The 10,178-nt window shown below is 38.5% G+C and overlaps 1 protein-coding gene across 5 annotated transcripts in view; it reads right to left on the bottom strand.

The window, feature by feature from the left end:
* The window catches only part of CNST (consortin, connexin sorting protein), an 88,790-nt gene extending 78,619 nt beyond the window's left edge, over positions 1 to 10,171 (bottom strand). For 3 of the 5 annotated variants that reach the window (XM_015099185.4, XM_060396385.1, XM_060396387.1), the window contains exon 1: positions 10,035 to 10,171. The gene's annotated coding sequence lies outside the window, so the exon portion shown is untranslated. Of the gene's footprint in view, positions 1 to 7,359; positions 7,449 to 10,034 lie in introns of all 5 variants that reach the window. The other 2 variants (XM_042257171.2, XM_060396386.1) reach the window with 1 other exon arrangement.
* Between the last annotated feature and the right edge of the window lie 7 nt (positions 10,172 to 10,178).

Below are 10,178 nucleotides of genomic sequence, written 5' to 3' on the forward strand. Positions count from 1 at the left end.
TTGTGTTCTATATAGGAAAAACAGTGACTTAACAGACTTATGGAATGCATGTTTCTTTATGCCTCAAAAATCTATAATGACATTATTGTCTGGTCAATTTAGCAACTGTCACCCTAGTCTTAGATTTTACTGTGCATCAAAACACTGTATTCATCTCAGGTGAGTCTCCATATCTCCAACTACCAATATGCCATTGTCTGGTTCTAAATTCCTATTCTTTCTAACTCTCAATCTTTACTGTCATTACCTCACTACCATCACCCAGTTCAACCACAACAAGAACTCCAGACTCAGGAGTTCCTTTGTGGCCAAGTGGTTAGGATTCTCGGCTTTCACTGCCAAGGCCTGGGTTCAGTTCTACTTGGGGAACTGAGATTCCGCCAAGTAATGCATCATGGACAAGGCGAAAAGAAAAAAAAGAACAAAATTAAATTATTAAAAAACAAACCGAAAACTCCAGACTCCTGCATTTTTTTTTTAAACATTAGTCAGACTCCTGGCATTCTTTCTTTTCAAGCACTGAATTTATGTACCATCTCTAGCTACTTCCTTTGTTATCTTATACGTCTACTGCACCCACCCTATAAAGCCCAGGCCTGATCAACCTGACCATCTTCTCTGCTCTTATACCCAGCCTGCTAAAGAAAATCATAACCATGCAGATTGGAAACTATAAAAGCAGTATCCCTCCAACATCAGGTGCAGCCTCAATGCTGGCCAGACATCCTTACCCAATTAGCCCCAGAACCACATCCCCAAAGAGACACTAACCTTCATCACTGCACTCCAGTCCTCTTCCTATTCCTAGCAAAGCAGTCTCAACTGGGCCACAGGTAAACAGAAGTTACCAGATGTCAGTTGGTAATCAGTTATTTCCCCTTCTTATCTCAGTAGTACAATGTTTCTATCTGCTGTTCAAGGGTAATCTTTCTAATTGTACCCAGTTTCTTACGTTTTTCTACTTCATCAGGAGCATGCGTATATATAATCAACCTATCTGTGAATGCATTCCTTTCACTGGGTAGGGGAGCCTCATAAAATGCAGCTTTCCTTTATCCTGATTCTGAGTTTATATATAGGAATGTTTATAAAACTATAGCTGCTTATAAGGATTAGCAATTTATAACCAAGCTCAAATTAATTCTATGAGTCTTATCCTTTCAGGGTCATGGACCCTTTGAAGAATCTGACAAAAGCTAAGAAATGTCTCCTCAGAAAACTACACATAAAAAAAAAAAAGAAAAATGCACATATACTACCATTAAGTTATGAGAGTTATTTCAGGTGGCGCACAGACCCCTTGAAGCCTGTTCTTGGACCCAAGGTTAAAAAACTCTGAATGTTTCCAGAGATTATATTGTATCCATGTCAAATAGGTAGATACTGTTTTCCTCTCCTATAATAAAATATCTAAGTAAACATTAATGGTATTAATTCTTACTGTGATGGGACACAACGGTGACATGCTAATTTATATCTGCAGCCTACCAAAAGTTAATAGGAAGGCAAGAATGGAGATAGGTGTAAAAGTGAACATGCCTTCTCACCATCAGCCATTCAAGAGAAATATGATGATGCAGGTTTGGGGGAAAAGAAAATTCCAGAGTAAGGCAGCTTATTCTAGGTAAGAAATTTTTCCAAAAGAATAAAAAAAAAAAAAAAAAAAAACAGTACAGAAAAAAACCTGTCTCAGAGGAAGATAACTTGGAATGCTTTGAAAGACTGCTGATAGAATATGATTTTTCCCCAAGATATTTTATTTCAGCGGAGAATATCCCCTAAAGGAAACACATATGACAAAAGAGACACTATTAAATTTATTCTAGCAGGAATTCCTTGGCAGTTCACTAGTTAGTTAGGCCTGAGTGGTTTAACTACTGAGGGCCCAGGTTCAGTCCTTGATTAGGGAACTAAGATCCCACAGGATGCAGGGCACAGCCAAATAAATAAATGAATTATATATATAATGAATGAAAAATATATGTGCATATATTTCTAGCACTGTCTCATATTAGTGCAACGTTTCCGGTGTGATAGGGAAGAACAAATCTGACATCTTATTGGATCTATTTCTTCTCCTTTAACTCTTTGTAATCTATTGTTTTTTGCCAGAAGTTTAGAATGTTGCCAATAGCCTAAAACATACAGGAGAGCCTAATCTCAAGACTCTGATCTCTAAAGGTAAAACACTTTTCTGTTCACATAGGGATAAAAAATAACATCTGTCTGGCTGGCGGTTTTATAGGAACACTGTGACTGGCTACCTAGAAAGCTGCAAGAGCAAAGGATTTCTGCACCGAGAAGTTGCCAGCAACCAACTACAGGCACACTCCTTTTGGTAAAAAGAAGCCTGACCTCTAACTGGAGGAATGGTTCTTTGGGACTAGTCCATCACCTCTTCAGTTGTTGGCTTTCTGAATAAAGTCACTCACTATTTCTTGCCCCAAGAACTCATTTCCCAAGCAGTACTGCTATCGCTTGTACTCAAAGATTCTTCCTGGCAAGTCTACCAGGCATCAGAGGTAGGACAAGAGAGATCAATGGATTCTGACTGCTAAATTAAAGCTTCTGTTCAATGTTCATTATAGGAAAAAACACTAATTTTTGAAAAACCATGTTTCCCTTAAATTAAAATTTAGCTTCCTTCCCCCTGCCCTCTCCGCCCCCCGGCCCCCCACCCCCACCGGAGCACAATTACTTCTGTAATAGAGAAGAAAGAGAGGAAAAAAGAAAGGAGTAAAATTTGTTGTATGCCTACCACCTACCCACTCCCACCCCCACCGCCAACGTTATACTAAACCATGACCTATTCTGACTTTTGAACTTTACATGGAAGACAATAGGAAAAAAATCAAATGGTGAAGTTAGGCAAAATAAACTAGAGGAGATATTTATTCTGGGTATTTTTTTACACACTCCGAAGCACTGGAACAAAATGAAAATTCTTCAGCAAAATATACAGTTTTATGCAAAATTTTATACAAGTACATGGCAACTGTCATTTTAAGACAGTTGTAGAACATCTGTTTCATCACCATAGGTAAGTGTTTCTGAAGCAGAATTTTTGCTCATAAGTTTCTGCACACACACATTTACTCTTGGAGGCTGTCAGGGAAGGTAAGCCATATTTTCAAGCATCAAAGACCTGTCATGATTTACTAGGGAATCCCTAGGTTTTCCCCAGGTAAGCAGCTAAAAAGAGGACAAAAAGGCTGCAGGCATCAAAATCCACAAAATTATAATTAATCAAGAGGGTAAGTGCTATAACAAAAAAAAAAAATCTCCTGAATTAAATAGTTTACTTTAGGTTAATTTGAAATCTTTCTCTGGCTAGCAAAAATATGAACTTTGGTTGACAGAAGACCTATTAGGTCAGTTTTAAACTAGAGTTCAACTGTAAGACTAATAAGACAAACCACTGCATCTTACAAAACATTTAATTATATGATCAAAGAAGTCACATGACCTTGCTTCTCATTTTGGCTCTTTACAGTGCTGATGCAATGCTATAGGTATAAACTCTACTTGGAATGACAAAGAACTCCAGAACAATTTTTTTTTTTTAGCTACTGAAGCAAAAGGAACCTAGTGATTACTTTGTAAACTGTTGAAGAAAATAAAGCCTAATGACTGATTTTAGATTAAGAAGTCACAAATGGATATAAAGTCTTTTCCTCAGGAAACTAAACTTTGCAGTTTTCTAATCAGCAGAGTTTCTACAAAATTCCATTCCTCTTTTAATTTGGGTTGAACATGAGGGAGGAAATCAACTCTGTTACCTGCTATAAATCCTTCTGAGACCTGACTTAAGAAAACCGTTTCATGCCCACAGTAGAAAAAAGAAAAATCTAATCTTTGGTGCTTCATAAACGGGGAAAAAAACTCCATGAGGATTCAATAAATAGAATGCAAGTTAACAAAAATAAGTCCTTGCTGAAAAATCTTAAAGGAAAATGTTTCAGTTCATTTAATAATCACTTTTAAGATTTATCTGTACACTGTTAATACCTGCAGAAGAGAGAAACAGTGAACAAGAAAAACAATGCATGCATAAATTAAAAATACAACTGGTATGCTCTCCAATATCCAGGAACAAGAATTCTGTTGTTATAAAGTTCACATATTTTAAGGAAACTACCTAAAAATCTATAACATAAAAGGCTCTTCAAAATGGTTGTTTGCCTTCATTCAAATTACAAAACCACAGCCACCCAATTCACTGGGTTTTCAAGATGCAGCAAACATAGAAAAAATGTAATTATTTATTCAGGTAGTAGTTTTCCTAAAAAAATCAAGTGTTTTCATAAGAGGATTTAATAGGTATGGCGATTACAAGAAAGTAAGAGAGTTCCAGAAAAATAACCACTTCTGCTTTACTGACTATGCCAAAGCATTTGACTGTGTGGATCACAACAAACAGGAAATTCTTCAAGAGATGGGAATACCAGACCACCTCACCTGCCTCCTGAGAAATCTGTATGCAGGTCAAGAAGTAACAATTAAAACTAGACATGCAACAACAGACTGGTCCCAAATCTGGAAAGGAGTACGTCAAGGCTGTATATTGTCACTCTGATTATTTAACTTAGACACAGAGTACATCATGCAAAATGCTGGCCTGGATGAAGCACAAGCTGGAATCAAGATTGCCAGGAGAGATATCACTCTCAGATATGCAGATAACATACCCTTATGGCAGGAAGTGAAGAAGAACTAAAGAGCCTCTTGATGAGGTTTCAACATTCAGAAAACTAAGATCATGGCATCTGGTCCCATCACTTCATGGCAAATAGATGGGGAAACAGTGACAGACTGTATCTTTTTGGGCTCCCAAATCACTGCAGATGGTGACTTGCAGCCATGAAATTAAAATACGCTTGCTCCTTGGAAGAAAAGTTATGACCAACGTAAACAGCATATTAAAAAGCAGAGACATTAGTTTGCCAACAAAAGTCCATCTAGTCAAAGCTATGGTTTTTCTAGTAGTCATGTATGGATGTGAGAGTTGGACTATAAAAAAAGCTGAGCAGCAAAGAATTGATGCTTTTGAAGTATGTGTTGGAGAAGTCTCTTGAGAGTCCCTTGGACTGCTAGGAGATCAAACCAGTCCATCCCAAAGGCAATCAGTCCTGAATATTCATTGGAAGGACTGATGCAAAGCTGAAACTCCAATACTTTGGCCACCTTATGCAAAGAACTGACTCCTTGGAAAAGACCCTGATGCTGAAAAAGATGGAGGGCAGGAGGAGAAGGGGATGACAGAGGATTAGATGGTTGGATGGCATTACTGACTCAATGTACATGAGTTTGAACAAGCTCTGGGAGTTGGGGATAGACAGGGAAGCCTAGTGTGCTGCAGTCCATGGGGTCGCAAAGAGTCAGACATGACTGAGCAACTGAACTGAATCACAAGATATTGTTAATTCCTAAAATCTCTTGTGAAGTTGCCCCAGTCTTGTCCGACTCTTTGCAACTCCACTGACTGTAGACTGCTAACCTCCTCTCTCCATGGGAATTTCCAGGCAAGAATACTGAGTGGGTTGCCATTTCCTTCTCCAGGGGATCTTCCCAACCCAGGGATAGAACTCAGGTCTCCTGCACTGCAGGGAGACTCTTTACCATCTGAGCTACCAAGGAAATCCTTAAAATCTCTTATGTATAGTCAATTAAAATATCAAATGCTCCAATGTTAATAAAAATGACTAAATCTGTCACTTTAAAAAAATTTGTCCTACAGTCAAAGGGAAAAATAATCTTGAGCTGTATTTTGACAAACACACACTACCTTTCCTCTCCACATGGCTAATGATGATGAACGGGGGTGGGGGTCAGCGGGCGGGGGTGGGGTGGGGTGGGGAGCCCTAAGAGATGGCAGGGAGGAAGTCATATAAAGGCAAAAAGTTTCCATCTCCAAATATGGTAATGAGCAGAATCTGAAAACTGTGACTAAAACAATTTAAGAAATCTCAAGCTGTTATAAGATTCAGAACTTTTTAATGATGTATTTTTTTTGAAAATTGTTCAGATATGATTTTTTTACTTTTTATTAAAGAATATTACAAAATAGTTATTTCAAATGCATTTTTAAAAAGTATCCCTTGGTTAAAAGGAAATACAATTTCCCCCCAAAGGAATGATCCATAAATAAAGAGAAGCCTATATTCACAAGAATCTTCAAGGCCCTAAACAAAAGAACACATTCATAAGAGCACTGAGACATAGATTATTGAATGTAGAACTTCTCGATAAAAATATAATCCTCGTAGAGGACACTTAAATTGAGGTTTTTAGAAAACTTGCAGGACTTCACTGGTGGTCCAGTGGTTAAGAATCTGCCTACCAATGCAGGGGATACAGGTTCAATTCCTGATCCAGGAAGATATCACATGCCACGGGGCAACTAAGCCCACGCACCACAACTAGAGAGCAGTTCCAGCTTGCCACATCTAGAGAAAAGCAACGAAGACCCAGCACAGCCAAAAATAAACAAAACTGGAAAAAAAATGCAAATTGCCAGACTATCAATTATTCCTTCTTAACTAACTAAAGAAAAATTAGCTAAGGCTAATTTGTAGGAACAAAACTGTATTTCCTCTCTTATCCAACTAAAATGGTAGCAACGGATAGCCACCTATATTTAAAAACAATTGAAAATGCTACATTTTCCTACATAACATGCATGCACCTCTCATGAAACAAGCAACAACCAGTAACTAGCCCTTGCCCAAATCTGTCCTTGATCCTTTCATACTGCACACACTGCCAACACTGTGCTAGGTCTATACTGACTAGATTTTACAGAAGGAATGTTTACTGATCAAGTAATTTAAGATTTATTTATACCATAAAAGTTGTGGAGGAGGCAAGTTTCTCACATTAAATTACAATGAATACTAATTAATCCCTGAAGAACATTTTGACATTAAGTGTAAATGTAAAACCGTGCAGCTAAAATAATATTTAGGAAAGTTTAACAGAATACAGACATTAGGATAAGAGCCATGAAGGGTCATAGTAACCCACAGAAGTCTGTGAGCTGCAGTTACCCTTCCAACAGGGCTATCTTTCAGTCCTAACAGCTCTGAACAAGAGGCATTCCATGTAAATCATCATCTCTGTTGCAAAAACAAGTTAAAACACATTCCTAGTCAATATGTCAGTAGCGTTCTCTAAAAACTGCCATATTTCTTTTATAGTTTACCCAAACCACCATACACATTTGTGTTTTGCTACTACTCCCAGTGTTTGGGAGTCAAAAAACATACCCTCTTCCTTCCTAATTTTTGCTAAAAAGATTTTAACTTTCCTTTGATAACACCATCATGCAGAGAAGCACATACACAAAACTCTTAGCCATACCTGAAACTGCTTCAGAGCAAGTCTCCAACAGCAGATATTCTACCTGGTCACCATAAAGTTCAAACTTCTGGTATGTCTTCAGGTTCTCCCTGCTTAATGCCAACAGACTTAGTAGACAAAGACTCACACAGTTCCTTGACACATTGTTGACATGCAGACGTAAATAACTGTAACAATGACACCCCAGGAAATGACTGAGCACTCTATACATCTTATGACCCTCACTAAACAAGCACAGGGCAACCTGTTTATCCTCCTCAGTATTAACACAGTCAACACTAAGAGGAAGAGACCCTCCAGGACTTTTATCCTGCTTAGAATCATCTCAGTTTGAACATCCTAGCACTTTAGGAAAAGGATTTTTAAATTTGCCTCATAGAATTTACCCCAGACTCTTAGGATAAGAAAACATCTTAAGAATCACACAGAAATCCTATAGATAATATGCTAGCCAATAAGGTCTTAGCCACAAGCTAAGACCAGTAGCTAGTCAGAATTCAAATATACTGTAAATGTAAAATACACATGAAATCTCACAGACTCAGTATGAAAGAATGTAAAATATCTCATTGTTAACTTTTAAAACAGATCACTTGTTGAAATGATACATATAGGATTAAATAAAACAGGTTGAAATTAATCCTATTTCTTTTTTACTTTGGTAATGTGACTAAAAAACTTAAAATTGCTCGTGTACTAATGCCTTGTATTTCTATTGGACAGTACTACTGTAGACTCACAGCCTTAATTCTGACAACAAACTTTTACCACCTGGCATTTTCCAATCACAACGGTAACATAGAAGTCAAAAGAAAAGAAGCATTTTGGCTTCTTTATCAGTTAAATTGAGATAATAATAGAAAAAACTTTAAAATAGTCAGTAGAATCATTTTGCCTGACACCAAAGAGATATTTTCAAAAAGGCAAAAATAGTATCAGATGCAAAAACTATACTTCTTAAGAAAATAAGATGGGGAATAAACAACCAAGGTTTTTCTAATAAAGTAGGTTTAAATACTGATTATAAGGTTCATCTTTAAAGTAACACGGACATTTCTTTCATTTCTAGTAACTCAGATCTCAGAAAAATAAAATATGTAATATTCTGTCTCTTGTGTTGTTTAAGCACCTACAACCTCAAACAAACCACTATTAACACTATAAAAGGGGAGATACTTATCATAACCTAATACTCTTTTCCAAAATCAGAAGAGAATAACACCACTCAAAAGCAAAATTTAAAGTGACCTCAATTTCTCTAGGGCTGAATATTATGAAGAAACCAAATTTTAAGATAAGTATTTTTATCACAATTTTTAAAAGCATATTTTAAAAGTGAGAAATTGAACCATTCACTGTGAGTGAACTATTTCTTCTTTTACTGTAACACATCTTTCAGCTTTGATTTTAACAACATTTAGACCTCCAGAGCTTGTGTATTTCTAAATCTACAAAAATATTTTTATAAGGAGAGAGGGGACAGCTCAGTAAAAGGATGGGGGGGCAGGTCTGTTCACTCAGGTATTCAGAGGGTGCAAGAATAATAACTTCTAGAGAACTGTCAATGGCAAAATCGCATTTTAAAAAGGAATTTTTAAAAATTAAGACCAAAGGGTCCCCAGGGCTCCACAAGAGAAGATACTTTCTATGCTGTCCTAACAAATTTATAATCGGAAAAAGACCACAGTTGGCCATCAATTCCTTCTCCATTTGATATTCACCAGCTGAGTAAACCCTCAGACTTCTATTTGCTAAGTGATACATTCCTTAGAAACCTTTTCCTTGTGCATTTAAAATGCCAAGGTCAATTACGCGGCCAGTAAAGTATGCAGAAAGGATAGTGCATATTTTAAAATAGGAAGTTGAATGCCTGCAGCTTCCTGCCTTGGTAGAAAGAGTGATGCTGGTAAAGCTCTTGAGTATAATCCTTAAACACTGAAATCACTCTCAGAGAATTGAGGCTTCTAACACTGCCTAAGAGGTTAAAAAGACTGCCAAATTTTCCATTAGGGCATCCTATTTTTAGAGTCTTCGGAATCTCTCTTTTAAATTGCATTCCACAGTAAGATGTGTTGGACTAAGTTTACAAAAGCAACAACATAAGCATTCTAAGACCTTAATGTTTCCAAGCTTAGGAAGAAATGCTAAGCTTTTACATTTTTCTTTTTTAAATCTTAACTTTACACCTTTAACAACACGCAAATAAAAATAAAAACAAAGGTAAATATTGGCCCAGAGAGGAATGGAAGGGAGGCACTAGGTGCTTCTTGACAGCCTAAGTGGTCAGGCGAAGGGGGGGAACAGGTATGAAGGAAAATACAAATCACCCGCAGAGGTGGAGAGACTGGCAACAGAATGAAAAGGAACAGAAGCGCAGAGGAAGCCGCAGGCTCCGCGGGCAGCCGGGCGACAGAGGACCTCCGGCGCGAGTGCCCTAGGGAGGGAGAAATGGGCGCGCGGCGCAGGGAGAGGCCACGGCGGCGAGAGAAAAAGAGGAAAACAGGGGAGCGGAGAAGGGGCGGAGGTGAGGGAACGGGGCTCCACCGCACCCGGGGGGCAGAGGCGGCGCTGCCAGAGGAGGACAGCGCCGGGGAAGGAACGAGGGGGGGTCCCAAAGGCTTTCCCCTTGGCCGCCAGCCGGCCGGTCTCTTGCATCTCGCTCTTCCTCTCCTTACCTGGGAACAGGAGACGCAAGGAGGGCTACCGCCGGGCGCCGAATCTGTTTCCAGCCCCGCTCGCTGACATGGCGGCCGACGAGCTGTCACAGAGGTTGCTCAGGTCTCCCGCCGGTCGGGTGGAGGAGACACCTCTCGCCTTCC

Source organism: Ovis aries, chromosome 12 (genome assembly GCF_016772045.2).
Source record: "Ovis aries strain OAR_USU_Benz2616 breed Rambouillet chromosome 12, ARS-UI_Ramb_v3.0, whole genome shotgun sequence".
Taxonomy (NCBI): Eukaryota; Metazoa; Chordata; class Mammalia; order Artiodactyla; family Bovidae; genus Ovis; species Ovis aries.